Source organism: Triticum aestivum, chromosome 6B (assembly GCF_018294505.1).
Source record: "Triticum aestivum cultivar Chinese Spring chromosome 6B, IWGSC CS RefSeq v2.1, whole genome shotgun sequence".
NCBI classification, from domain to species: domain Eukaryota; kingdom Viridiplantae; phylum Streptophyta; class Magnoliopsida; order Poales; family Poaceae; genus Triticum; species Triticum aestivum.
Window position 1 is genome coordinate 281,446,439 of NC_057810.1, and position 7,559 is coordinate 281,453,997.

Genomic DNA, 7,559 nt, shown 5'->3' on the forward strand with positions numbered 1-7,559 from the left:
GTTCTAAAGTGAAATTCCAACAGACAACAGGATCTCGTAGCTATATTGCACACTGCGAGGCTCTTGTAAATAGCTGCTACTTCCTTCTTTTTTGTGCCATATTATCGTATCTAAATTGACTTGTTCCAAATACAGTGTAAAGCCTGTGCGGACCAAAAAGAACCTGAACCGAATGCAGTGCAAATCTTCAAGGATTGCCACACCAGAAAGATGAAGGGCATGAGCACACCAGTTCAGGCCGCTGTTGTAAGTCCTTACTCCTCCTGCCTTGAACTGATTGGTACTGTGATGTGTTCATTTAACTACTTGGTTTGCAGCCAATGTCAGTTACTCTGTTCACTTTTATGCACAGTTGTCTTAATGTATCATTTCACCTTACACGGTTTAAAAGAGATGAAGGATATTATTTTGGTCTTGATCTGTAATCTAGTTGTTATGTTCACGTGCGCACACAATGATAAAATAGCCTGTTTGTTTTATATCTGTTTGCCCATGATATGAATGATGTCATACTATGTTCGTCCTACTTTAAACCATGTCTCTTTATCCTTAGATGTCAACGAATGTGAGGAAATAGACAATACAGTAGGCATGCTGCATGGACATATGTTCCGAAAGTGATTTTATTATGTAGTTGGAACTACAATACATGTTAATGTATTACGGTAGTTCACCAAAATAAGTTATGTATAAATGTTTAACCTACTTTGTTTGTTTTTGTCTCATTAGTAACTCACTGGTACACTAATCTACAAGTTCAAACTTTCAGGAAGCTATGGAACAAATGATTGAACAGCCACAACCACCTGAAGGTGACGAGGCTACTACATGCACAATGTCACCTCTTGCTGCAGTGCGTCAGTATCTCTCCACTAACTGTGCAAAAAGCACCTTCCTGCGTAATTCTGGGTTGGTTGTCAAGGTAACCTCGTCCAAATCGCCTACTGAACAAAATCTTCCTGCTAGACAGAGTGATATATCTGTGCTCCAGCCACAAGTCCAATCCCTAATGGACGTTGTTTCGGAAACAAGAATAGTGGTTGAGAAATGCCGTCAAGATATGAATGGTTTTGAAACCAGACTATCAGACATTTGCTTCGTTGTTGAAGAGCAATGGCGGAAAAAAGGTGGAGATCGTGCTGCTCCATCAGATTCTACAGCCTGAAACATTAGCACTCAGGTCAAATGATCTGTGCTTCTATACATCTGATGGTGCTTTTATCTGGAAGGACTGTAAACTTTATGCCAACAGGCCTTTTGTTGTATGATTGGAATTTATTTTGTTGTGATACAACATTTATGATGCTGCCACAGGCTGCAGTAATTATGAAGCTATTTTTGTATAGTGTAGGTTTATCTAAGTAATGTATTCAGACGAAAGCTTCGTAGGAGCCCAACATGCCAACATTCGTCGGGCCCATTCCAATTGGGCTAAAAACGATTACGGGGCCGAAATTGGCATGTAGCCCACTAAAAATATCTAGGCTTAAATTAGCATAAGCTTTCAAATTTTTCTGGTAGGCATGTGCCCATAGTGGGCCTTTAACAGGCCTAAACATAATTTGGGCCCTCAGTAAAAGTAGGCCATTTACAGGTGTAAATATGTCGAGCCCATAAAAAACATGGGCCTTTAATAGACCGAAAGTGAGATTGGGCCCTGATTGTGCCAAATAACCCACTGGACTTAGCAGGCCGAAATGGTGGCCCATTTACGATGCGGATATTTGACAGGCCGAAATTTGGACGAGCCGTAAATGCGTCGACCTAATACACGGGACTTTAACAGGCCGGAACTTCGGTTGGGCTAGATTATCGTCATTTTTATATGGGCCGTTAATGGGCCCGATATGACATTGGGCCACATATGGCCCATGGTTTACATCCGACGTTAACGGGCCGAAAATGACAACAGGCTGAAAGTGGGCCAAATCTATAGTGGGCCTCTAATAGGCCGAATGACAGACATGGCCGAATATGACCCAAATCCTTCACGGTCGTTTATGGGCCGAAAGTTTTGATGGCCTGTAAATGGGCCCAAATGAAGCCGGACCTTTAACAGGCCAGAAATAAACCGGGCCATAATTCGGCCCAATTACTTAGCGGACTGTTAACGGGACAGAAGTGACCATGGGCCGCATTGATGACAAGTTTAGACCACGCCGTTGATGGGGCGATTTGACAGAGAATGTTGGGCCTTTAGCTGGGTCGGCCCATTATGGTCTATAGAATCTTGTGGGCCTTTAGCTGGGCCGTCCCATTATGGTCCGCAAAATCTTGTGGGCCTTTAGCTGGGCCAGCCCATTATGGTCCGCTAAATTTGGTGGGCCTTTAGCTGGGCCGGCCCATTATGGTCCGCTAAATCTTATGGGCCTTCGGTTGGGCTGGCCCATTTAAACTTTGTGGGCCACTTTTGGGCCAGTCCACGTGTCAACATATCATAGGCCCATCTCAACCATTGGATGAGTGACACCTGTGCCAACAGCGGAGCTGACACGTGGATCCGTCAGCCAATGAGAATTTTACACGTGGAAAATCGGCATTGGTCATGGCTGTTAACGGGTTATCAGATCCAAAATCCGACCCGATAGCTTAACGGCGTTCCATTACGTGGATGCCATGTGTTGGTCACCCTTGACGAAAGCACTTCTATGACGCGTGATTTATCGTCATGGAAGTGGACACTTCCGTGATGATAGTTTTGGTAATGTCATGGAACACTTCTACGACAGCACAGGTATGACTACCTTGATTCTGTCATAAATTTGTCATGGATGTACATGCATGACAAAAAACGCGACCTACTGTGACAAACATGTATCATCACGGAAGTGTATTTTTTTTGTAGTGCTAGATGGCTTCCTATCACTCTTTTGATTCTCAACACAATGGTCTCTTGGAGATCTATTTGATGTAACTCTTTTTGCGGAGTGTTTCTTGGGATCTGATGAAATTTGAGTTTATGATCAGATCTATGTTTTTACCCGTGAAAGTTATTTGAGTTCTTTGATCTCTTTTATGCATGATTACCTATAGCCTCGTATTTCTTCTTCGAATCTTTGGTTTAGTTAGGCCAACTAGATCGATTTTTCTTGCCATGGGAAGAGGTGCTTTGTGATGGGTTCGATCCTACGGTGCTTGATCCTAGTGATAGAAGGGGAAACGACACGTATGTATCATTGCCATTAAGGATAACAAGATGGGGTCTATTTATACATAAATAGATCTTGTCTACATCATGTCATCGTTCTAATTGCATTACTCCATTTCTCCATGAACTTAATACACTAGATGCATGCTGGATAGCGGTCGATGTGTGGAGTAATAGTAGTAGATGCAGGCATGAGTCGGTCTACTAATCTTGGACGTGATGCCTATATAATGATCATTTCCTGGATATCGTCATAATTATTTGATGTTCTATCAATTGCCCAAAAGTAATTTGTATACCCACCGTTGTTATTTTTCTTGAGAGAAGCCACTAGTGAAATCTACGGCCCCCGGGTCTCTTCTTTATTATATTTGCCTTCGCGATCTATTTTTCTTTGCTTTTATTTTCAGATCTATCAATCCAAAAATTCAGAAAAAGCCTTGCTGCAATTTTTATTTATTTATTTTATCTCGCATTCCCGCGAGATCTATTTATCCAATCTACTATAATTTTATCCCGCCAACTTGACAATTTCTGGCACCGTTACCCGAAAGGGATTGACAACCCCTTTAACAAGTCGGGTTGCAAGTATTTGTTCTTTGTATGTAGGAGCTGTTTACATGGTGTTGCATGGTTCTCCTACTGGTTCAATAACCTTGGTCTCATCACTGAGGGAAATACCTACCTTTGTTGTGCTGCATCATCCCTTCCTCTTTGGGGAAATACCAACGTAGTTCAAGCCGCATCAAAAGGAATTTCTAGCACTGTTGCCGAGGAGACATCATCAACATCTACCCGGTTCCTAATCATAAATCTAATCTCCTTGCAATTAATATTATTTGCCATTTGCCTCTCATTTTCCTCTCCCCCACTTCACAAAAATTTGCCGTTTTATTCGCCCTCTTTTTCATTTGCAGTTTTCTCGTCAGATCTATCCTTTGTTTGCAATCATGAGTGACTTCGGTAAGGCAGAAACAGATGATGGCCTAACTCCTAAAATTGGACGATCTGGCAATATGGATGCTAAAACTTTTGTTTTGGGGCCAGGGAGTGTTATAGGAAAAGAACGCATCCAAGAATTTTTCAATTGTGTTGGAAATTTAAGTCTTGATGATGTTCCTATACTTAAGAGGACTAAAACTGATGCGGAAGCTATTTCGGCACTAGTTCTGAAACTTGAAAATAAATTTATCTGTACTCATCCTACTTTGCAAAGATTGTTTTTTGAGTTATCCGTTATAAATAACCGCAAGGCTAAAAAGTTGGCTACTCTTATTCTTATGAATGAATTTGAATACATAATACGGGAAGCTAGGGAAATCTTTGATTTGTATAGTATGAATTGTAAAAAACCCGTGATAGACAAGATTCTTTATAATTGTGATTATGCGTTAAGACATTTGCTCAGGGATAACCAAATCTTTGATGACAATCTTAAAAAGGAAGTCCCTGTTTTAGATATAATCCAACAAGTTTTCAATGATGTTAATCAACATTATTCTTGGATTGTTGCCGTAAATCAAAGGGGTTATGATGATAAGCAACTTGATAGTGCTAAGGTTTCCATGGATAATGTGTTTTACGTTGTTTTGCAAAAATTCCTGACAAAAACACCTCTAAGGAAATTAATGAGAAAGGTGACAACACTTAGATCTTCGCATTATGCCTAGCTAGGGGCAGAAAACGATAGCGCTCGTTGGGAGGCAACCCAACTTGTATCTTTTTGCCTTTTGGTTTTCCTGCTATTTTCAATAAAATATCCAATTATGCCTCTGATTATATGTGTTTTTGTGGTTTAAAATAGTGTTTGTGCCAAGCAAAGCCTTTGGGATGACTTGAGTGATAGTTGATTTGATCTTGTTGAAAAACAGAAACTTTTGTGCTCGGAAAAACAGTTTTCGTAAATCACAGGAACGTGATTTAGCTCTGAATTGTTTACACAAGATTAATATACAAATTTCTCACGTTGTCCTAATTTGTTAGAATTTTTGGAGTTAGAAAAGTATTCAAAGTTTTCAGATTGCTACAGACTATTCTATTTTTGAGAGATTCTGTTTTCTTGCTTGTTTTGATGATTCTATGGTTTCCTTTGAAGAGTTTTTGCCATAGAAAATTTGGAATACAGTAGATATAATGCAAAAATAAAATATGAATGGGTTTCAATAGTACTTATAGTAGTGATTTGCTTTCTTATACTAACGGGTCTCATGAAGGTTTTGTTGAGTTTTTTGTGATTGAAGTTTTCAAATTTTGGGTTATATTACGATGGATGAAGGAATAAGGATTAGCAAAAGGCTAAGCTTGGGGATGCCCGAGGCACCCCAAGATAATATTCAAGAAGTATCAAGCAACTAAGCTTGGGGATGCCCCTCGAGTGGCATCCCCTCTTTCTTCTAACAACCATCGGTATTTTACTTGGAGCTACATTTTTATTCATCACATATCATGAGTTTTGCTTGAAGCTTCTTGTATGATATGAGTCGTTGCTTGTTTTACAGTTAGCCATGGAAAGTGAAAGTATGTTCGAAAAAGGAATAAACTTTATTTTCTGTTTGGGAACCGCCTATGATATATCTAGCATGGAAAGTATTGGGAACTACTCGATCATTTTCATTGACAGGAAAAGCATGCCACCCAAATTTTTTTATCTCTATATTTTTCACTTTGAGCTCTGGCACCTCTACAAAATCCCTACTTCCCTCTGCGAAGGGCCTTTCATTTACTTTATGCAATTTTTATTTTTACTTGAGTCTCTATCGTCTCTTATAAAGCACCAATTAAGGGGCACAATGATCGTACTTGAGCATTGGGTATAGCTAATATGCGAGTGTGTTTCATGAATGGATCAATGACTTGAAAGGGATTGACAACCCCTTTCTGGCACTATGATCGTACTTGACAAGTAGAGGTTACCAAGGTGGATTCTTCTTCTCTTGGTCCGTGTTATCGTATAGTCGTATGATATGTCTCCAACATATCTATAATTTTTGATTCTTGCATGCTATTATATTATCTATTTTGGATGTTTTATATGCATTAATATGCTATTTTATTTTATTTTTGGGACTAACTAATTAACCCAGAGCCTAGTGCCAGTTTCTGTTTTTTCCTTGTTTTTGAGTTTCACAGAAAAGGAATATCAAATAGAGTCCAAACGGAATAAAACTTTATGATGATTTTTCTTGGACCAGAAGACACACGTAGGACTTGAGAACCAAGTCATAAGAGTCTCGACGCGATGGTAAGGGTGCAGGGCGCACCCCAGGGGGGCGCCTCCTGCCTTGTGGGTCCCTTGGAGCTCTTCTAACCCTATTCTTCGGCCTATAAATTCCCAAATATTCCCAGACCATCAGAAGCATCGACGAAAATACTTTTCCGCCACTAAAACCTTCTTTTCCCGTGAGATCCCATCTTGGGGCCTTTTCCGGCAATCTGTCGGAGGGGGATTCGATCAAAGAGGGGATCTACATCAACCCTATTGCCCTTCCGATGAAGCGTGCGTAGTTTACCTCAGACCTACGGGTCCATAGCTAGTATCTAGATGGATTCTTCTCCCTCTTTGATCTTCAATACCATGTTCTCCTCGATGTTCTTGGAGTTCTATCCGGCATAATATTCTCTGCGGTGTGTTTGTCGAGATCCGATGAATTGTGGATTTATGATCAGATTATCAATGAATATTATTTGAATCTCCTTTGAATTCGTATATGCATGATTTGATATCTTTGTATTTCTCTTCGAATTATCGGTTTGGTTTGGCCAACTAGATTGGTATTTCTTGCAATGGGAGAGGTGCTTAGTTTTGGGTTCAATCTTGCGGTGTCCTCACCCAGTGACATAGAAGGGGTAGCGAGGCATGTATTGTATTGTTGCCATCAAGGATAAAAAGATGGAGTTTTCATCATATTGCTTGAGTTTATTCCTCTACATCATGTCATCTTACTCATGTCATCGATGTGTGCAATAATAGTAGTAGATGCAGAATCGTTTTGGTCTTCTTGACACGGACTTGATGCCTATATGCATAATCATTGCCTTGGATATCGTCATAACTTTGCGCTTTTCTATCAATTGCTCGACAGTAATTTGTTCACCCACCGTATTATTTTCCTTCAAGAGAAAAGCCTCTAGTGAAACCTATGGCCCCCGGGTCTATTTTCCATCATATATTTTCAGATCTATAAACCAAAAAACCCAGAAATATCTTGCTGCAATTTATTTACTTTTATTTAGTTTTACATTTTAGTAATATTTTATACCTATCTCTATCAGATCTCACCATTGCAATTGACCGTGAAGGGATTGACAACCCCTTTATCGCGTTGGGTGCAAGTGTTTGATTGTTTGTGCAGGTGCATAGATTGGAGACTTGCTTGTACCTCGTACTAGATTGATACCCTGGTTCTCTAAC